At 41.5% G+C, this 23,250-nt stretch overlaps 1 protein-coding gene across 5 annotated transcripts in view; it reads left to right on the top strand.

Moving 5' to 3' along the window:
• The first annotated feature begins 8,869 nt into the window (after positions 1–8,869).
• The window catches only part of ABCA1 (ATP binding cassette subfamily A member 1), a 133,155-nt gene continuing 118,774 nt past the window's right edge, over positions 8,870–23,250 (top strand). For 2 of the 5 annotated variants that reach the window (XM_043452901.1, XM_043452907.1), the window contains exon 1: positions 8,870–9,147. The gene's annotated coding sequence lies outside the window, so the exon portion shown is untranslated. Of the gene's footprint in view, positions 9,148–9,447; positions 9,472–12,272; positions 12,436–16,997; positions 17,066–23,250 lie in introns of those variants that run through there. The other 3 variants (XM_043452904.1, XM_043452906.1, XM_043452902.1) reach the window with 3 other exon arrangements.

The following is a 23,250-nucleotide window of genomic DNA, read 5'->3' as shown; positions in this document are numbered from 1 at the left end:
AGGTCAGGACCAGCACAGATAAAACCCAGCAGTGAACAAGAGTAACATGGGACTTTGAGGCACAAATCAGTGGTACTTTGGTGGTACTGCTCTGTGCTAGTGGACAGGGCTATTGGATGCTGAATATTAGATCCTAATTGGCTTTTTTAGATCCCAGTGGAAGCCCCCAGGGCTCTTAGGCAGTTCTAGGGGAGGGAGGGGAGGAAGGAAATCTCAAGAAAAAGATATTGGACTTCCTGCTAATAGGCAAGTGGGGATTTGAGTGATTAAATAAAAGATGAAAAAGAGATATGATCATAATTGAACTGTTGTCTGGCAAAGTAGTTTATACTGGTTAATCTAATTGAAAGTATCAATTTAAAAATCCACAGATTGGGATTTTGGAAAGAAGTCATATTTATTAAGTTATTATTGGACATTGCAGAAAGTTATATTGTTATTTGAAATAATAATAGTGTAGCATAATAAATGGTATTAATAATAACAACAGCTGTCTTTTATTAGTTTACTTTCGCCTTGGAGCGTGTGGGATCTTAGTTCTGACCAGGGATCAAACCTGGTGCCACCTGCAGTGGAAGCAGGGAGTCCTAACCACTGGACTCCCAGGGAATTCCCAATAATAGTTGTCCTTTTTTGAGCTCTTACCATGTACCATGTACTTACCATGACATGTACTTACATGACATGTACTTACCATGTACTGTGCCAGGCACAGTACAAGTGCTTCACATGTACTAACTCACCTAATACCCATAGAAACCATAAGAGGTAGGTTCTACTATTATTATCTACCATTGACAGATAGGTAAACTGAGACACAGAGAAGTGAAGTAACATTCCCAAGAACACACAGACACATTATACAAATAAGGAGTTTTCACCTAGCACTGTACTCCTAGGATTGGTTTAAAATCCTCTCACTTATTTATAAAGATACTCACCAACAAGTTCTGTCTTAACCATTTCATCTCTCCATATTCTCTTCTGTTCTTCATTACTGTGTGTACATTCTTCTAAAATATATTAAAGTTTACTGTTTCCATATGGTGATTTATGGTTTGCCTTTCTGCAGTTGTAAACTATCTCCTTACTGCTAATCTACAGACTCTGTCTTTAATGCCATTTTCCTTAGGTAAAAAATAGCATACACTTATCCTAGAAATTTTGTAAAATACAGACACGTATGAAAAACTTTCTCCTAATCCTCTCATCCACAGGAAATTGCTGTTAACCTTTAGGTGGCATTCTTTCCATTCTTTTCTATGCACATATATTCAATAAAAAAGACTGGAAATATACTACTATTTTTACAGACTATAAATCATATATACACATAACTATTAGCTTTGCTTTTTTCAGTTAACATTTGTCACAAGCCATTTCCTGTATCTCTACGTTTGAAAACATTATTTTTATTTTTAATGGCTACATAGGATTCTATCATATGAGTTTACCAGAATTTATTTTAGAATCTTTTCCCCATTAGATGATTAAATATTTTAAAAATACTCACTCATGGGGATCTTCCCTGGTAGTCCGGGAGCTAAGACTCTGTACTCCCAATGCAAGGGGCTAAGGTTCAATCTTTGATCAGGGAACTAGATCCCACATGCGCAACCAAGAGTTGGCATGCCACAGCTAAGATTCTGCATGCTGCAAATACAAAGGTCCAGTATGCCACAACGAAGATTGAATATCCCAAGTTCTACAAGTAAGACTCAGTGCAGTCAAATAAATAACCAATTTTTTTTTTTTTTTAATGCTCACTTCTGGAGAAAACATAGTGACAAACATAAGTATCTAACTGGATTTTTGGACATTTCCCTAGGGTAAATTCCTCCAAGTAAACTTAATGGGTCAGTAGTTCTTAACACATGTTGCTACATCGCCTGTCAGAATGTTGGGCCAATTCACATGCCACCCTCAGTTTTTATGATCTTCACTTTTGCAGCACTTTCCTGTTTCCTTAACCTCTGAGTTTATTTCCTTATTTGTCAGAACTGGACCCTCCACTGAGCTTTCTTTTCTCATCCCAGCAGTGTGCTGAGGGCCTCCCATCTCCAGCAGTAAGTAGACAGATGTGGGGACTTCCTGCTTCTGAGCTCTGCAGGGCAAAGAAGTCAATCCAGAGGAACCAGCTTTAGGCTCAGCTCTGTGGGAAGCCCCAGGCATCTGGGAGTGGAGCTCATCCCCCACTAGCTTACATATTGTGGATAATTCTGTAAGGGGAGGTTTCTGGGACAAGTAACCGGGCTAAGAAATTGCTCAGATTTCACTGGACAACATCAGTCACCGGAAGCATGGCAACAAAGAAGGGAAACAAAGGTCTGCTTCTATGGCCTGGTCACAGCACAACATCTGGACAGTGTTGTCTTTGAAGAGGCACAAACATTCCTTCTGTCTAAACAACTTCAGAAGCTATGAAAGGCACTGGTGCAAGGACAAGTCAAACCAACACAAGACCACCAAGGGGACAATAAAGGCAAGACCTTGCACTCCTAAAACAACTGTCTTCAAAATGCTGAAGTGGAAAAAGAGGCTTGCCTCTCCAGCAGGGCAAAAGAGAATGGTAATCTGGAACATTTCCTAGGATTTCTTTGTTTTTTAATGACTTATTCTCTTATTAATATGTCAGAGAGAAAAAGTGCTCCTGGCTAAAAAATAATGGCCCCTAATCCCAGAAATCACAGCTAGCAAAACAGATTCTTCACAAGTGTCAGAAAAGCACCCTGAATGAGAAGAGAAGAATACAAGTACATCACTTCTTTTATAAAAAATGCTTGATTTCTTTTAATCCCCAGAGTCCAATTATTTTCTTTTCAAATTTAAGGGTACTGTCTATACTATTAATTAAGGGTTCAGTTCAGTTCAGTCGCTCAGTTGTGTCTGACTCTGCGACCCCATGAACCACAGCATGCCAGGCCTCCCTGTCCATCACCAACTCCGAGTCCACCCAAACCCATGTCCCTTGAGTCAGTGATGCCATCCAACCATCTCGTCCTCTGTCATCCCCTTCTCCTCCTGCCCTCAATTTTTCCCAGCATCAGGGTCTTTTCCAATGAGTCAGCTCTTCGCATGAGGTGGCCAAAGTATTGGAGTTTCAGCTTCAACATCAGTCCTTCCAATGAACACCCAGGACTGATCTCCTTAGGATGGACTGGTTGGATCTCCTTGCAGTCCAAGGGACTCTAAAGAGCCTTCTCCAATAACACAGTTCAAAAGCATCAATTCTTCAGCGCTCAGCTTTCTTTATAGTCCAACTCTCATATCCATACATGACCAATGGAAAAACCATAGCCTTGACTAGACAGACCTTTGTTGACAAAGTAATGTCTCTGCTTTTTAATATGCTGTCTAGGTTGGTCATAACTTTCCTTCCAAGGAGTAGGCATCTTTTAATTTCATGGCTGCAATCACCATCTACAGTGATTTTGGAGCCCCCAAAAATAAAGTCAGTGACTGTTTCCCCATCTATTTCCCATGAAGTGATGGGACCAGATGCCATGATCTTAGTTTTCTGAATGTTGAGTTTTAAGCCAACTTTTTAACTCTCCTCTTTAACTTTCATCAAGAGGGTAGTTACCTATTAATTTGAGTACATAAAAAATATCTATCTGTAGTATTTATCTCTTTCTCTTTCATCTACTCTCTACCCCATACATTTTTTATCTAATGAATTCTATTTCTCTCTCTTCTCTGTCCGTTTTGTCTCCTGCTTCTTGAAAAATAGTACAGCAGAGTTAGTTATTTAATCCCATCACTCTCCTTCAATAATCTTTTTTTTTTTTTTTTTTTATTCACATCCATACATGACTATCCTTCAATAATCTTATACAGGAGGCCAGGGATGGAGATGAGAAGAAAGATTTTCAAGTAGGGGAACTACATGAGATGCAGTGTGGGAGTGGGGAGTGGGCAGAAGGAAAAAAGGAATGGGGAGATGGAGAAGATCCAAAGGCCTTCTATGCAATGTTTGCAAAAGTCTTTGTAGGTTTTCTAAAGGAACTTTGAGGGATTACTTCTCTGTAAGCAATGGAGAATCATAGGAAGTTTTTTGGAGGGGAGTTTGATTAGATACTTTTTGGCTTTGTGTTAATTTGATTAGATTTTTCCCTTCAAGCAAAAATCACTCCATCATGGTAGGAAAGATAAATAGGAAGAAGAAGAAACTAAAGGCAGGGATAGCAATTTGGAGGTTATCCAGAACTTTGACTTGGTTTTAGACAAGTGAGGATGAAGAGGACAGGGCAGATTAAAGAGATATTTAGGAGATTCAATTGGCTTGGGTGCTTTTTAGAATGAGAAGAAAAAGATGGGGACAGAGAGAGGAAAAGTCAAACAAGTATGACTATAATTTCCCGCAGTCAATATGTGGATCGATCATTAAATGAAATTAAAACACAAGACACATATAGAGGAGGGAGATTTAAATGAAAGATTAAAAAATTGGTTTGAGATTTACTTGCAGAATGTCTTGTTCAGTGTTGTGCTGGTAAATGTTAAAACTGGCTTTCCAGAAAAAAAAAAAAAATAGACAGACAGAAAGACAGGAAGAAAAGAAAGCCCTGATTGTATCAGATGTGAAAGTTACTTATTGCAGAGTCCGGAAAAGATATACATACCCAGTCAGCAATTATGAGCTGGAATGAGCACACCACTGGTCTTGCTGGATGCTCCACGCTGTATGGGGGGGCACCGTCCCAGAGCACAGCAAGGAGGTGAGAGCTGGGGATACCCAGTTTACCTGAAGCCAAGGGAGTGGATTGTGTTAAAAAAAAAGAGAGAGAAAACCAGTATCAGGAGACATTATATAAGGACAGAGAAAGTCAGGGAAAGAGTTATTAAAGAGGCAGGAGAGTCAGAAGAGAACCAGATGCAGGAAATTCAAGAGAACTAGATTCAGGAAGGAAGATGTGGTCAGTAGTGTTGCATACCAGAGATCAGGTAGCCCAGGGACTTAAAGGAGGTCATCAGTGTTACCCATTCAGTGGTTTTTCTCTGCTTGAGGTATTTTCTATTTTTCTACATGAAAATATTTTATAATGATGAGAATGAAAGCACATATACCCCTCTCTCTCTTTTTAAGGAGGTCATTAATGGATCTGGAGAGTGGTGGGGGCCAGAGTTTGCCTGAAATGGGTTGGAGACTGAATAAAAGAGAAGGATTACAGAAGAAACTTTTTCAGCAGTTTGGCTCTTAAAAGCAGGAGAGCTTGAAGGGAGGAAGGTTAAAAGGATGGCTTTTAAAAAGAATTATAGCTTATTGATCAACCGGTAAATCAGGGGAATATATTTCTCTATAATCCAGACTAACTGGTTCATCCCAGTGACAAGCAGAACAAACTCAGGAACAGAAGCAGTAATGGTTTTGAATCTTGCATGTGTCAATAAGAGTCACATTAATAAAGAAGGGGATTGCACTGGTCTGATTATGTTGAACTTGTAATATTGAAAGCCTATGCAATACCTGGTTTACTCCACAAATAATGGTGATTCCACCCCCCCTTTTTTTTTTACTATCTTTAGCTTGAAAGTTTGTTTCTAACCATGTATTGGAATTAAACTGACTCAAATATGAACTGTAGGTCCTTTAATTCCACTTTACATAAAAGAAGAATTGTCTTTTTTTCTTCGTTAATTTTGAGGCACCTGTCATTCTTCAGGAATTCTCAAAAAGCCCAGCTATCAGGTCTTATTAATTGTAACAAATTCTGCTAAGGAAATTATTTTTAGAATATTTTCTGTTCTATTCTTCATTGACTTCCTATAATACTCTTCCCGCCTCTGCCCAGAGTTTCTAGGAATCAAACAGCATGGTATGCATACCAAAAATACATGTGTGGTGAAAATAATTTATATTTTAAATAATTTGTACATGTACATTTATGTGGGGGCTTCCCTAGTAGCTCAGCTGGTAAAGAATCCTCCTGCAATGTGGGAGACCTGGGTTCTATCCCTGGGTTGGGAAGATCCTCTGGAGAAGGGCAGGGCAACCCACTCCAGTATTCTTGCCTGGAGAATCCCCATGGACAGAGAAGCCTGGCAGGTTACAGGCCATGGGGTTTGCAAAGAGTTGGACATGACTGAGTGACTAAGCACATTTATGTTATATGAGTGTTATATATCAAAGCAATTTCCAAGCAAAGCCTTTTGGGTAATTCCCAATTTAAACGGTCTCAATAGAATGATCATCTATAGCGCCATGACCTCTACCAGGATCTCTAAGGCCACAGCTACCTGAATTCTGTAATTAGAAGATGCCAGGGTCATCTCAGAGTAGAACTTCAAGGCACTCAGGCTGCACCGACAGACCAAGCTTCTCCGGAGACAGTAACAAAGAAGGGCCATTCTGCTCGTTTGGAAAGAGTCACCTAGGGTGGAGACCTGGAGTGTTGGTGTCGGTGTTAGCAGGAACTGATGGACTTGGGGGGATGTTCACTGAAGCATACTCAGGAACAAATTGACCTGTGACATTCGAGGGAGAGAAATTCACACTTCTGTACTCTCCCAAGGGACACATTCTTTTAACCTCTAACTTTTGGAATTAAGTATTTTTTTCATATGAACCTGTCATACTCGCAAAGTGTGGGCTTGATGAAGGCAGAATTAGGTGTTTGTGGCCCTTGGCCAAATAACTTAGTCTCTTTGGGGATTTAGGCTCTTTTATTGGTAGAAAGGAACACAACTGATAAGCTTATTTCAGACATTACAGTGTGTGCAGAGATGAGCAGATTCTTGATACCATAGGTTGTTCTCAGTTAGAAATGATTACATTTGACTTTGGGGCCATAGACCTGTGTATTTAGAATCAATGGCTGTCTTCTCTGGTGCTTTCACCTCCTTCTTGGCCTCATCTCCTTTCTCCAACAGCCTATCCTTGTCTCATTTGCACAGGACTTACTGTCACTCATTCCCTAGGAGAACAATCTGAGGGGTTACTTTAGTAGGGTGCTCTTGGAAACTATAGCCTTCAGTTTCAGAAAGAATGATTCTGGTGGTGGGGTTTTAATGATTCTGGTGATAGGTGGGTGGTGGGGTGGGGTGGGGCAGGGGATGGAGAATCAGAGAGACAGAATCGCTTCCACAGATCACACTTGGAGTGGTAACACCTCCTCCAGGAGCTTTCCTTTATATCTAGAGGTCAGAGAGATTACTTTGAACTCTTCTTCCCTATGCTTGGAATTTTAAAATTTTGGTATGGGAAATTCTTTATAGGCCATGGTTGGTACCAGAAAATGACATTAATAGGCAGCTATCAACAGGCTCTTAGTTTTATAGAGCCATTCTTCCCAGGAGCTCAAATGAACAAAATTTACTTTCAGAAAACCCCAGTGAGGCAGGGAGAGCATATATATAGTCTCTTTTATGCATAAAGAAATGGAGGCAGAAAGTTAGTGGATCATGTGGTTGTCAGATTTGACCCTGGAACCTAGGGACCAGGGTCTCCTCTTGTGGGCCCTGGACTTCAGAGGGTTTGACTCTGGCCCACCTCAAACCTCATCCCTTCCTAAGGATGAATGGTCTACAGGACCCAGGGGCCAGGTCACCAAGTTATGAGTAGCTGAGACCCCAGAATTGTCCTAAGGCCCTTAAGTGCTCTTCCAGGGCCTGCATGGGCCTCCTCACTGGATCCATCCTTAGTGTTGACAGAACCACTGACATGTGGACCTGGGTTCAAATCATGGTCTGGAGGGGCTTGTGCAGCTGGGGGCCCAGATGCACACCTGCAGATTCTTCTGGAATATGATGGAGCTGGGGATGGGAAGCAAAATTGTCTGGGAGCCTGCTCTCCTGCTCTACCACTTTCTTGTCAAACCTCAAGTCAAAGCCTAAGGAGTCTGGTTGTGAATCTACCCTTCCCAGTTGCTCCAAAGGTATCTCTGTCAAGTAGGAGGAACTTATTTTACAGTTTGTTAGCTTTACTTTTGAGTTAAATATTGAGACTTAAAAGTATGTGGGCCTCCATTTGTGCACTTGCTTCTGTTCCTCAAATGTTATGGTCCCTCTTGCTCTTGACTGTTAAAGCCAAAGCCAGACAAAGAAGCTGAAGAATTGGAATGGTTATGTAATTTTACAAGACTGCGATTCTCTAGCAGTACTTTGCCAACCTGTAGAAACCTAAATACAAGCCCACGTGTATTTATCTATCACTGCTGACTAACATGGTGAAAATAAAAAGGAGATTGGTCCACATTGCTCGGGTTTTCTGTGGCCTCCCCCCTCCTCCCAGTTTGCCAAGGGAGGGAGCAAGACAGTTTTCAGGGGTCCTCCTGGGACTTGGGAGGCCCAAAATTGGGAACCCCAAAGGTCCCTGAATTCCAAAGTCAGGGTTTGTGGTGGACAACAAAACCAGCCAATTGTCCAGAGGACTGTCCATCTTCTCCCCACTCTGGGCATTTAAAGGAAAAAAAAAAAAAAAAGACTAAAGGGTTGGCATCCCTAGGTTTTAGCCTTGCTTTCTCTTCCCCTTCCCTCTCCTCTCTCCGCCCCCCAAGTCCCTCCAGCTGAGTAAATTAACAAAGGAAACAAAAGTTGCTGAAAGAAGTAGTTTAGCGAAAGCGATTTTCACTCTTGCTGTTGGTTGCCCTGAACCTGGATAAGAGTCTCTGGCGGGCTCAGTCCCAAGACCGGCGTTCGCCCCTATTCCTGCGCTGGCGGGCATGTCTGGGGCGCGGGGCGCGCACCTACGCCGAGGGTAGGCGGGCTGCACCCCACTGGCGCCCTCCGCCCCCAGCCCCGCGCGCTGCTGGACGTCGCCCGTTTAAGGGGCGGGACGCGGCTCCACGTGCTTTCTGCTGAGTGACTGAACTACATAAACAGAGGCCGGGAAGGGGGCGGGGAAGGAGGGAGAGAACGGGCTTTGACCGATAGTAACCCCAGCGCTCAGCGCCGCCGAATCTATAAAAGGAACTAGTCGCGGCAAAACCCCGGTAATTCCGAGGCAGAGTGAGTGCTGCCGGGGCCGGCAGAGACGCGCCGACACCTCTCTCTCTCCCCGGGCGCAGGTGGGCAGAAGAGGGGGCGCCGTGCAACCAGCGCCGCCACAGCCAATTTCTCGGGGCGCTTTGCTCCCTTTACCCCCCTTCTTTCCCGAAGGGTTTTTCAAGGGGTTGGGGAAAGAGCCACAAACACAAAAGTGGAAAACAGGTAAGACCAGCGACTTGGCCGTTATTGTTTCGTTTCGGGCCGAGGGGACTTTGGGAAGCTCTGGGTTTCGGGGACTTTAGTCCGAACCCCCACATTCCCACCTACTGCAGAGCAAACAGGGGCTCGTAAATGTGGAGAGGATGTCCTAGGAGGAGCTCTGGCGACCCAAAGACGCGACATCTCTGCGCTCAGGATTCGCCCGCGGTGGAGCTCGGGGAGCATCTCTGGGCGCGCGGAGACCCGAGCGCAGTAGCTGGGGCGCAGTGGAATCGGGGGCTGCTGCTGGTGCTGGAGGCGCTGCCGCTGGAGTAAGGAGAGTGGCAGGTCTGGCACTGAGCTATTCCCTTTGTTTGGAAGCGCCTGAGCCGGTTGGAACCCTCTCTGGCTGCGGGTCGGCCGGCGCCCACCGGGAAAAATGCCAGCCGTCAGAATCCCCTCCGTTCCTAAGGAGCTAGTCCGGGTTGGGCTCTGATCTGGGGATAGGTCCCCTGCGCCCCCGGACTGGAGCAGCGCTTTATGGCTCACCACGAACGCGAGTGGGAGCCCTTAGCGATAGGGCTCTTTTGAGGCCTCGGGGGCTTTGTTTGATCAGGGGGTTCCTGTTCCATAGTCTCCTTACGCTTCCAGGAGCTGCCGTCTCTGACGCTGTGGGAGGCTGGGGATGGGGGTGGGGGAGACGGGCGGGGCGCAGGGACGAGAGTTTTGTTTCTTTAACAAACGTTGGCGGGTGGGGGGAGCGGTTGCGGGAACCTGGAGCTGAGGTGACCATTCCCCCTGCTCCCCCCCATCTTCCTGCCCTTTGCTGCGTGTCTCTTGGAGCAGCTTCAGGCAGGGCACGGATGGGGAAGCTGGGGTGAGACGGTGCAGCAGAATGACCGAGAGTAACCCCGGCGGGCGGTGCAGAGCTCGCGGCTCCGCGGGCGGGCTGCGCTTCGCGGTGGGGGGAGGGAGGGTTGGGCGCCGGCTGCCGGTGGCCACGGGGGGCACTGATCCACAGCGCCTCCTGGCCGGGTGGCCTGGGAATCGGCTCCTTGGCCGGAGTGAGGCCAGGCTGTAAGAGGCTTTGTCGCCCGCCGCGGTTCCGACCGAGATCCGGTGAAGACGGGTGGTTGTAGACTGGGAGGAAACCTGGGGGATCAGGCGAAAGTGCTTCTGCTTGTGTTTTAGAATGGTTCCCAACTCCCAGAGAGCTGCTAAATGGAAGGTTCTTAGGGCGTGGGCCAGTGCTAGGGTTGTGTGTAGGTGCTTGTTTTTCAGCACTCATCAAAAAGAAGGGAATAAACAAGATAAAAGAAAACAGAGAGAGAGAAGGAAAAAGGGAGAAAAAGAAATGTGGCATTGGAAATAATTGGCTCTTGTCTTTTGCAAAAGCGATACCGTCAGCTTTTAAAACCAGGACTTTTCAGTGAAACAAGAAAGTGAGTGCGTGGTATATGCATTCATATAATAGACGATAAATTTGATATTTAAAAAAATTCCTTGGTGATAAAAATCAGCTAGTCACTTTCTAAGGACCGATTCCCACCTCCCATCAAAGAACACCTCACAAAAGTTTGCAAGTTCAAAAGCAGAGTTTTAATGGTTCTTTAGACAATAGTTTGGGACCCAAACCTAAGTTTCGATCTTTTCAGACAAAATTTAAAACTCAACTAAAGAAGTACTTAGTTTCTTATCTCCCCTTTTATTTCAGCCCATTTTCCTCATAATTACTAGGAAATTAATGGAGGCTTTCTGTTGTTCATGTCATTCTCTTGAGACACTTATCCTAAATCAAAGGGAGTGTGAGAGCAAAGGGAGAAGGTTCTGTAGTAGAACCTCTTCTGATGGTAAATAATTTTCAAGTACAAAGTTTTCTTTGTCAGCCTGTTCCCCAAGTACTCCTTTTTTTTTTAACTTTTAATTTTATATTAAAGTATAACTGATTAACAATATTTGATAGTTTCAGGTGACAACAAAGGAACTTAGTCACACATACATGTGTCCATTCCTAAATGCTCCTTTTATAGGAGCTTTAATGCTTTTTGCATTAAGTTAATTCATGATAGAGTTTTGGGGAAACATTAGATACACAGAGCACAGTGGTATTTGCTTGAGAAAAAGCAGTAGAATCAGAGTGACCAGCCTTTGATGATCACAGTTCAAGGGGTGAGAATTGCTACTGCAGTCAGAGTAATTCTTGAGCCCCCTTGCAGGGACCAGCCTGGTGTTCCAGAATGATGTACCTCATTGTGAAATGGACACTTGTGATATGTGTCTCCCCTTCAGATGAGCATTTAAAATCTCAGCTCTCAATTTACATCTAAATAGAAGCCTGTAATGAACCCTGGACACCTTTTGACTTAGGACATATTTACAGTTCATGTGAGGCTAGCTTAGATTGGAAAAGGGTGATTAGGGTTTGATTGTTTCCAACCTCTGCTCTTAATGCTTACATTAAAAAGTCTTAATGCTTACATTATTAAAAATGAATGAAACCAAATGAAACTCAGTGACACAGTTTTTTTTTTTTTTTGAAACTCAGTGACACAGTTTTTTATCTTCTGTAGTATTTATCTTATATGGAGAGAAGTTGTAATATTTTTTGTTAAAAATTTTTTTAGGGGCTCTTCCTTCCCATAAGCTAAGTTGTTTATGCTATATTCAGCATGATTGTAAATTGTTAATATCTTTGCTGTTTTTATTTTCAGCTCCTAAAACATTAAATGGACATTGCCTTAGATTCCTTAATAACTTCCTCCTTAATTCCTGAACCTCTGACAGTCTAGAAAATTCCAATAGATATATCATTTTTGCATTTCTAAAATACTCTAAATTCCAAATACATTTTTATTTACTATCTAGACAGTAAAGAAATAATGGAAATTTAATACTCTTTATGGTCAATTACCTCCATATCAAATTTTAAAGATCTTGCTGAAAATTTGCTTTAATTTAACTGTTCTGGGGGAGGGCTTACACTAAAACTGAAACCTTCTTCATATCTGCATGTGGAAATAATCATAAGTGTGGAAGTTACTGCCATATTTATTTAATAGATAACACCAGGTGCCAAATACTATTTCAAATGCTTTTCAAATGCTATTTTAATTTTAACCACAAATCCACCTGTTATCCCTATTTTGCAGACTAAGAAACAGAGTTTCTGGCCACACACCTTGCAACTGGCAGAGCTAAGTTTTGAACCTATCCAGCGAGCCCCAGATTTCTTTGACTCCACTCTAAGCAGTGAGGTGGTGCAGTTTCAGTTGCTGTGGCAGAGGACTTTGCGAGGATGCTCGCTGAGTTCTGGTACATATATCTCCTCTAGTACTTAACGGAATCTACAGCCTATGTCTTATTTCCCTTGTTGCTGTGAATGGGCCAGCCAAATTCTCTTCAGCGTGTTGGGACATTGATTGCATAGGGATTGCAACACCATGGGAAGGACAGACAGTAAAATTTGCTCAACTCTAGCTCTTGGTTTAAAACAAAAAATTTGCTGTTGTTTCAGTCAAATATTTCTAAGTCTATAATGATCTCCAAATCTTTCCCTGTGTAATACATAAAAAATGGATAGAGGGTTTGGTTGTAAAAGGATAAGGAACAAAAGAAAAAGGGAAGGGAACTATTAGCTTAGCTGTCAAATCTTTGGTGAATTTTTAAAATTGCTTATTGTACAATATGATTTCTGTTTGTTTTATCCCTCAATATATCAGAGACCTTCTGAAATAACCTGTTTTTCTGTTACTGACGTTACTGTCTAGGAATCAACTTTAGCTTTTTTCTTACGGCATCTTTCTCTGAGCAAATCCATTTTCAAAGTCAGCTTAAATAAAGGTGAGACAGAATGGGAAACTTTTTCTTATTAGATTGGTGTAGCACCTTAGACGTAAACTCTTAGAAAAGATTTTTCTTGGTAAAAAGTTATGCTTATTATTGATTTACCTTATGCTGGGTGTTTCAAGCATTTTACATGTAATAACTTAGTTCACTCTGTCGAGAACCACATGAGGTGGGTTCTGTTATCATTTTCATTTTACAGACAGGGAAACTGAGGTGTAGACAGGGTAAGTAGCCTGACCATGGAGTTTGTAAGTAAGGAGTGACGCTGAGGTTGCATCCCAGGCAGTCTGGTTTCCACGAATTTACCAATTACACGGTAAGGGCTTTGTTAAAATATTGAATTTTGACAAATGAAATACTCACTAAAGGCAAAGAATGCGTCTCACTTTTCATTTGGGTATTTATGACTGAAAATAGTTCCCTGGATAGGTAACTTGCATAGATGTTGTTAGGCACATTTTAGAAATATCTGAAGCCAGAGTAAGAAAATCTTGTATGTAAAATTGTTTTCAGGTAGAGCCTTTGGTTATTCTGCATTCTGTTGAGACAATAAGCTGTTTTAAAGCAAAGAGCATTTACTCCAAGGAGCATCAGACTTGGTTCCTAAAACAAAAGAAAACTTGAAATCCTGTCTTTTTCCATTTTGAAAATTTACTCTTAAGACCTGATTTAAATGCCATCTTTCTCATAAGCTCTCCTGGATTCACACCTTCCTGCCAACACTGAGTTAAAATTAATTATCCCTTTCTTTTTTGCTTCCATAGGATTGGATCACAGCACTATTAATGTCATGGGTTTAATTGCATGAGGTTTTTTTTTGGTTATACTTAACATTTATTTGTCTTGTTCTTGAGTATATGCTTCTCTAGGAGGAGGTCTAGGATTCTTCTAGGATTAAGGTCCTAGAATCCTAGAGAATCCTAATTCTCTAGGATTAAGGTTCCAGTCCTTAATTTACTCTCCTTGATATGGAAGGGGATTCAATAAATGCTATCTTGAATAAGTCAAAGAGAATGGGAAACTAATGTTGGTTTTCTATATTCTGGAAGATGAATTAAAATGATGTGATAATCACAGAAAAGCATTAGAAGTAGAATTATATGAGAAATAACTAGTTAAGGTTAGGTTTATGATAGGTTGAGAAATATTAGTATGTACTTAGACCAGCTTACTTTTTGTAGAACAAACAATTCTGATTCCACTCAGTTTCATTTCTCTTTTTTGAGGCAGCTGTGCTTTGAGAAAGTGATCTAGTCTGTTACATTTCACATTAAACTACTTTTATTTGCACATTAATTTATTATTTAAAAAATAAGAATGAGATAATTCACTAAGTAATTTAGAATTTAATTACTTAAAAAATCAAAATAACCTTTTATGTATAGGATCTTTTCTTTTATTCATTCTTTATGTGTGTGTGTCTGTATGTGTTTATGTGTATTTGTTTAGAATTGCAACATTTTCTACGCTAAATCCAACTTCCAAGAAGCATTTGGAAGTCAAAACATTCTATTTGGCTACTCTTAAAGTCAAAATGTTTTATGATAACTGGTGTTTAGTACCAGACACTTTTTTGGGAAGGATTTTGCATATATAAAACCAATCAGTGGTTATTATTTATTGGGACAGTATTCTGGACTACATGGAGAATATGCTGAAAGCTATGAATTCTCTTTTCAGAAAAAACATACACAGGCATGTACACTCCAAATTTTACATATAATTACATATAATTTGATGTAATTATATTCTACATGTAATTCCAGAAACCCACTAAGCAGTCATGTGACCCTGGGCAAGTCATTTTACTTTCCTAAGATTTAGTTTCTTGATGAAATGAAAGAGGCTGAGTACATGACTTTTAAAGAGCCATTCAAACTTTTATATTCTCTAGATGTGTATTTAGGGAAAAGTGTGATTCTTTGATAGGAGCTGCCCAGAGAAATGTCCTGAGGGACAGTATTAGTGTAACAGATTGTGTGGGTTTTGAGAGGTAGAGTGGAAATACCCATGGAATACATAGGAGTGTTTTGATGAACGTGATGACGGAAGAAAAGAAGATAGTGGGTGGAGAGGAAGAAGAAGTGAGATGGGGTTGGAATTAGATCTATTTATCCACATTAGGTGGATGAAGACTTGATTCATAGAACCCAAAGAAGAATTTTATCTTAAATGCAAAGGAAAAAAGTGGTTGGTGATCTCAGTAAGTTTCAGTGGAGTAAACATGATGGAGTGAGACATGATGAGACATTTGTCTCATTTCCGACTCACCATCTGGAGATTCTCTCTGAAAGAAAATATTCATTTGGACTCTCTATTCTGGGCATCTCCATTTTGAGTATAGATTTTGTTTCTTATAGTGCAATCCTATTAAGCCAATATATAATAGAAAGTTAACTGACTTTTGAGATATGTTCATCCTCCAAGAAAGGATGAGAAATAGACTAACCTTATAAGGATATTTCTAAATATCTCAGAAGACTCTCACTGGGGTGAGAGATGGGCAAGACAGAAAGTTTTCTAAAGCATTGCTTTGAGTTAATTGTTTCAAAGATCATAAAAAATTAGGACTGGAAGGAAGCAGAAGGGAAAAAAAGGAGCAAGAGGTTTCATGATTGAAACAGACATGGGAAGAGGGAAGGAACTGCTAAGAAGTTGTTTGGATTTCATAGCCCCGTTTACTCTTGCTTTGCAAAATTTCTGTAGGATGCCAGGTTGGGAATAGATTTTGTCAAGAGTCAAACCAAGCTTGTTTTCTGGAAGAAGCAAGTCCTCAAGGGTATGGCAGCTTGAATTTGATTGGATCTGGTATTTAGATGATCCAAGTTTGACATAAAGGTAACACTAATGGAAGCAGCAGCTTTCCTTGGAAAGGCAGAGAGGATGTAAAGGCCCAGAATAATGGCTTTTAGACTGATCTGTAGACTCTTCTCCACTCCCCGATGCAAGGCTTTGGGATGGAAGTGGCAGTTTACTTTAGCTGGAGTGAGGTGTGATTTCTGGTATTGGAAGGAGGGAAGAGGAAGATACCGTATTTTTAAAATGTGTGTGTGTATCTATTTGTCTATGGGGGCTTCCCTGGTGGCTCAGAGGTTAAAGCGTCTGCCTGCAATGCGGGAGACCTGGGTTCGATCCCTGGGTCGGGAAGATCCCCTGGAGAAGGAAATGGCAACCCATTCCAGTATTTTTGCCTGGAGATCCCATGGACAGAGGAACCTGGTGGGCTACAGTCCATGGGATCGCAAAGAGTCAGACACGACTGAGCAACTTCACTTCACTTCAATATACAAAAAAATACCATTAAACTGAAATTTATTCCTTTAGCAAATATTTTTCGACCACCAGGTAGAGTACTTGGTGCTAAACAAATGTCAAAAGACGTTAACGATCTGACACCATAATGATTTTGGCATTCAAGGCTCTTCCAAAGAAGACTCTGACCATTTTGATAGCTTTGTCCGGACTGTACGAGGCATCCACCGCACCATGTTTTTTCACTGGTGATGAGACATAGTCTGGCTCAGTAGTTGTTAACTGACTCCCTCTATGGGGTTTCTTCTTTTCTCTGGTTTCTACTTTAAGAACCCCTTCGTGCTTTTTCTGAGCTCATTGTTCTGGAATTCTTATATCGTTCCTTCGTGGTTGATGGATTTTGCTTATACTATACCTTCTTCTCTGATTCCTCACTGAGAAAAATTTTGCCCCTTGACTGCAGGTAGATGAGCATAGTGTGGGCTGGGCCTTCCCCTCCATTGCCTCATTTACTCCTCACTAGAACCTGGAGGTAGGCAGCATGTAAACCCCTCAGATTCTTTCAATGGACTCACACTTTTATAGTTATCAATACATATATTTTTAAAAAGTTAACCTTATATTGGTTCTCTAAATTGAAAACTGATGTCAGTTGTCTGAAATAAAAGGTAATTTTTAAAATAATTAGAATGAAAATGAATTATTTTTAAAATTGTCTATAAAATAAGCCTGCTTTCTAAAGGCACTGACTCTGAAACTGGTTCTTACTTTGTTAAAAACGGGAAATTAAGCACGTGTTATAGAAGCATTGAAGAGAAGATCTAACAGAAACTTTCTCCTTAAGGTAATACAGTTTTTACAAATCTAAAGTGCCAAAGAGAGCATTTTCTCATTGTGTGATTGAGTGTTTAATACTGTGCCTGTCCATCCCCTAAAATCTTCTAAGTGTAATTTAAATATTGCTTAAATTCATCTCATAAACTTTCTGCAATCAGGGAAATATTGAGGCTGCCCCATTTTTCTGATGGTACACCTGATACAGAGACTAGTTAAATATTTTGTTCCTGGTTCACGTACTTCAATAATGGCAGAGCTTGGGGTTCAAACTTGAGTCTGAAACTTAAGCTGCAGGCAGTTTTCTTAGACTCAGAAGATCTTTTTAAAATTTTAGTCTTTATTGAATTTGTTACAATTTGGTTTTGGTTTTCTGGTGGCCAGGCATGTGGGATCTTAGCTTCCCAACCAGGAATCAAACCTGCACCCCCTGCATTGGAAGGCGAAGTCTTAACCACTGGACTACTAAGGAAGTCCCCAGAAGATCTTCTGCTCCAGTCTCCTTATATTCTGTGGCTCAGAGTGGTAGAATGGTTTGCCTAAATTCATTTCCTAGCAGTCAGTAACTGGAATTTAAAATCTTAAACTTTTGCTTCTTTAATCTGAGCTTCTTGCTACTGTACCAGAATTTAGGGTGGTATTTACAGTGTCCCTTTAGAAGGAAAAAAAAAGGAATCCAGTCTATAGGTCTGTCCTTTCAGCTTACAGTGGACACTGAATCTTTAATATTGAACTGGCCTCATATATTCTGTCTGTTGGTCCAATTTGAATCTTAATGGGTTTTTCAACTGGGTTTTCTTTTTCCTCTCAAAATAAACACTGCTCTTTGGCTGTAAGTTCAAATCAAGGAAAGGCCCACAAAAGTCCCAAAGGTTGAGTCTTTCCCTGGGACCATTTTCTTCATGCAAAAGTAGAAAAACCTTGTGCTAATTTTGGCTGTTTAGGGTTAATTGTGATTACAGGCAGTTTTTTAGTTTTCTTTTAACTTTAATGATTGTGTTAATTATAGGAAGTACCTCGAGTTCAAGATAAGGAAAACCTTTGGTCAAGTAGTGTTTCTTCAGTTGTCAGTCCTGTTACAGGACTTGCAAATTTAGTGGAATTAGTACCATTTTCCCATTTCCAACTCAAGTCCCATTTCACATGATCTCAGTATGGCTTTCTCCTTAGCTGTCTGACACTAGGTTCCAAAGGCCTCCATTGAGAGGAGTGGATGTGCCTCTGGAAGCTGCAAAGACCAGCAAGGCACACTGTCCTCAGGTGGAACTCCACTGGGGACTCCGTGCTCAAGTGATATAGACACTTAACATACAGTCGCTTGGGAGATGAGAGTGTGTGCATTTTAAAATGCCACTGTCAATTGAAGTTGATAAAAGAGGCTAGCAGGAGTTCCACCCAATAGTTTAGTTGCATCTTTCCTTGAGCATTTTGCTATCTGGCACATAACATGTGTGATTTGTGAAGATCTTAATGACAGTAGCACTTTCAAGAAGGAGTACTCAGAATCATGATAACATTGAAATGATTCAGATCAATTTCCACTGGGAACATCCTTCCAGACCTAAAATAATGGAACTTATGTTGCCAGTATTTTTTCTTTTTAAAGGCTAACATCCTTCATTTTTTGTTTTTCAGGTCAACTTGTGATCTTGTTCCTTTGTAATTTAGCAAGGCAGTCAACAAAGTGGCTTGTTAGTTCAAGAGAGGGAGTTCAGTTTTGAAGTTGGGAGGGAAGGGCTTTGACCCTGTGACCCTGTGCCTGTCCTGGAGCCTCAGCTACATCCTCACCTAGCTGGTCAGCGGGCTCTCACTGGGTTGCATCTCGGACACATGAGGCATCTTGGCCAAATGACCTATGCTGGCACTGTCTCAAGAGCTGCTTGGTGAAAGGGGAGGTTCTGGAGAAGGTTGCTGGGTTTGGTCACATATGAGCTAGAACCGGAAAGGAGCCGCAGGTGAGATTACTTGTTTTGGCAAAGGTAAAAGGAATAAACAGTTGAGGTTGAAAAACTGTATACAGGTTTTGATAAGCTTCATTGAGTGAGTTCTTGACTTGAGCCTATGAGTTTAGAGTTTGAGGCTCCTGACCAATGTTGACAGTTTTGTATTCATGGTTGAGCCCCTAGGAGAGGTGTTATTGTTAGGTGGCATGTTTACAGGCGTCTGGAGCCTCAGTCTGGCAAATTACAGATAGATTCTCCTTTGCTCACAAGAAGTCCATGAAAATGAACGCCCTTACCAACAAATTCGAGTGACTTTGGGGAAGACCAAATTAGATGCACTCCTGTTTAATCTGAATTTCTTTGAATGCAGCTGGAAAATTTGTCATGGTTTTGGGCTACCTGAACGTGTCCTTTATGACATTTCTGATTTGCTACCATGGTGAACCTGCTTTAACTAATTTTCTCATCCCTGAGGTCTGACTTCAGAGACCTTCACTCCACAAATGTGTACAAGCACCAAGCGGCTCTGGGCTCAGTGTGGCATGGGACAGTAAGATGTTGAGACATGGTAGCTTGTGTATCAGGGACCATCGGAGCACTTAGTACACTGGAGGAGATGGTAGGAGAGCTGAAGAGATGGAGGAATAAATATAAGGCCCAGATTGCAAATAGGCAATTGACCTGGAAGCTGGAGGAAGTAATCTAGAGAACAAAACTGAGAGAAGTGCTGAAGACATGGAGGAAGGCAGCCTATGTGGAACAGAAGAGCTGATTGCTCCCAGAGTGGAAGAATAGTATACGTGGGTGGTAGGGGTCCCCAAATGGGGGGGTTATGGTAAGACACTGGTAGAAATGGTACCAGGATACCAGCAAAACCCTTTGACATCTCCCATCGATCTGGGCATGCAGAGAGTTCCAGTGTGTTCTGGAAAGGCGTTGGGGAAATAGTCCCTTCTGTGGATAGAGAAGGAGGAAGAGAGATTGCTTCAATATTAATAAGCTGCCCACTTTGTGCCCCACCTGAGTGCTTTGGGGAAGCCCAGGCGGCTCAGTGGTAAAGAATTCACCTGCCAATACAGGACCTGCCAATACAGGAGATGCAGGAGACATGGGTTTGGGAAGATCCCCTGGAGGAGGAAATGACAACCCACTCCAGTATTCTTGCCTGGAAAATCCCATGGACAGAGGAGCCTGGTGGGCTACAGTTCATGGGGTCCCAAAGAGTCGGAGATGACTTAACACATACTCTGAGTACTTTACACTGTGAAGTCAGCTGCACTAATCATAGCTGCCATTTACTGGATATTTCTTTTGTCCCAAATAATGTTGTATATACATTATTTGTTCTGTTTTATGGAGAGAATACAGGGACTCAATGCTCAATGCTCAGGATCCCTGAGCTGGTGAGTAGCAGAGTCAGGATTCAAACCCCACTCTCTAACTCCAAAACCTCTCTTCTGTCTACCAGGCCATTTAATTCAGGAAAATAATTAAGGACATCTGGGGAAGCTTGCTGCACGGCAGCATTGGTCTACAGGAAGGAGAAGGCAGTGAAGGGATTTGGGTTTGTCTGTCCCCAAGTCCTTTGAGCGCTTTTGTAAAAATAAACTTTTTAGGCTGGGAGAAGGTTGAACATCTGAAGATGTTGACCCTTCCGAGATGTAAAGCAAACAAAATGGTTTTTGCTGATATAGTCCCGAAGCCTTTTATCCTAAAATGCTCTTGGAAAGCCCTTCTCCAACAACAGGGAACATTATCCAGTCAAAGTTTTCTGCAAATAAAGGATTGCTCATGGAGGCAGACTTGCTTGTGTTTCTGTATCACTCAGGATGTCTGTCACTTTTATAGTTCCTTCCCTGCAGGATCCTCTAGCTTTGGCATTATGATTGTGGTTGAGAAAAAAGTTGTTTTCTATGTCATGTAATTTTTTTTTCGTTTATTTTTATTAGTTGGAGGCTAATTACTTTACAATATTGTAGTGATTTTTGCCATACATTGTATGTCATGTAATATTGACAGGTATTTCATTTCTAGGGGGAAGGTTCCTTTTTCCTATATGCTACACACCCCCAACCAGGGAAAAAGCAAATAGTTGTATTGTTTGCTGAAGTCTTCCTTTCAGGGTTGCTGTGTGTTTGTTTAGTGCAAATCAGCAGCGTAAGAAGGGCTGTCCCTAACATTTTGTCAGAATTTCTCCATAATTCTACAATGATGAAACAAGAACTTGAGGACAGGATGGATTTCAGAAACTCTGGTTCTTGTCAGTTTTAGAAGTCCTGAGACTGTGTTAGCTGCTAGCAACTGGACTGTTGAGAGTGATAAATAGGATCTTTGGTTGTCCAAATATCAGCAACATGGTAGAAATAGATTTAAACTTTTTGAATCCCCTTTAAAATAGAATTGTTGGCAGCATGAGGAAATGTGCTTCTCAAGGACTCGTTATGGATTTGTACAATACTCATGTATCTCTTCTAACTTTCCCGTTTTTGTGTATTCCTGTCTTAGCCCTCATTTTGAAAATTAGCCATTAGCAAATACTTTTGTCCAGGAAATTGAATATATATCCCAGGGTGAAACAAGAATGTGCAGTTATGTATAAACTTACTGTTACTAATAATCAAGTATGAATGATACATTTGGTACTTAAAATTCTCCTTGAGTTACAATTTGTTAGAATTAATGAAATTTCATTAGATCTATATATTTTTAAGATATTTAGTTATTTGGCTGTACTCGATCTTAGTTTAGTATGTGAGATTGAGTTCCCTGATTAGGGATCCTACCTGGGCCCCCTGCATTGGGAATGTAGAGTCTTAGTCACTGGACCACTGGGAAAGTCCTGGATCTGTATTTTTAAAACAGGTCTTGTGATAGCAGAGCTTCTTCTAGAATGACAGGAATCTTCTAGAATGATAGAATGGCTGCCTTTTATCTGTGAATTTTATCTTGGAAGATTTCTTACATCATTTTTTTCTCCTTAAATTTGAGTATTAAGGTGTTAGATTAAGATGTTATAAGTAGGAACACAGTTTCAGGGGTCACCAAGTACCAGCCCATGACCTTTCTGCAGGCCTCTAAGGGTTTAGTGGCAACTAAGGACAGTTTCTCTGAGTTGTGAGTCTATAGTATGTCTGGAGAGTGCGAGGGGATAGAATTTAAGGATTAGCATGAATGGCCTTATGGGTAGAGAGCTCAGTGACAACTGGAGGCCAGAAAAGAAACTAAGACAGTTAAAATAACTTCAGGCTTAATAAAGCTGATGGCTCTCTTGGGAGAAATCATGGGGAGACTTTCCAAGTCGCCTTCTTCCACCATGGCAGCCATGCCCTGTCATCAGCCATGGGTGCAAAGAGCCTGTTCCAACCTGGTTTTAATCTCATTATCACTTTCCATAAATGTGGCTACTGATCTGGAGACATACACTCAGAGAGGCAATTAAAAACAGACCTCTTCCAAAGAAGCTTGCTCTGGTGGTCTTACAGGTTTCATATCTTCAATTCTACAGAAACCTCTACATCTCTCTGGAGATGACATGCAGCAGTGCCTGTGATCCTTGTATTTGCATCAGCATCTGAGGAAGAGGTCATTAGTTGAGCTTTTGCGCCAACACATTTACTACAGTTTGTATGTTATATAGTTATATCCTGCTTTAAATCTGCCTCTTGCTTTTGTTACTGGCTAGTTATCTACAAGGAGATCCAACCAGTCCATCCTAATGGAGATCAGTCCTGGGTGTTCATTGGAAGGACTGATGCTGAAGCTGAAACTCCAATACTTTGGCCACCTCATGCGAAGAGTTGACTCATTGGAAAAGACCCTGATGCTGGGAGGGGTTGGGGGCAGGAGGAGAATGGGATGATAGAGGATGAGGTGGCTGGATGGCATCACAGACTCGATGGGCATGAGTTTGAGTAAACTCTGGGAGTTGGTGATGGACAGGGAGGCCTGGTGTGCTGCGATTCATGGGGTCGCAAAGAGTTGGACATGACTGAGCGACTGAACTGAACTGGACTGGGTTATTTATTGACATAAGACATCCAGAAACAGTTTCATCAGGAGAGATTTCAACTTCTGTCTCACTTCTGGAAACTATGGGGAAATCTGTCTAACAAGGAATACACACATACTTACTTTTTGTTTGTTTTTTTAGAGAAAGAGCTGTCACAAAACCACTGGTTTTGAAAGTTGAAAGTCAGTTGCTGGCTGCATGTTCTGTGTATATGAGCTATTTGGGTAGAACTGATAGGGAAAG

Source organism: Cervus canadensis, chromosome 30, assembly GCF_019320065.1.
Source record: "Cervus canadensis isolate Bull #8, Minnesota chromosome 30, ASM1932006v1, whole genome shotgun sequence".
Taxonomy (NCBI): Eukaryota; Metazoa; Chordata; class Mammalia; order Artiodactyla; family Cervidae; genus Cervus; species Cervus canadensis.
Note: the sequence above shows the minus strand (reverse complement) of the source record. Positions and strands in the feature narration are given on the sequence as shown.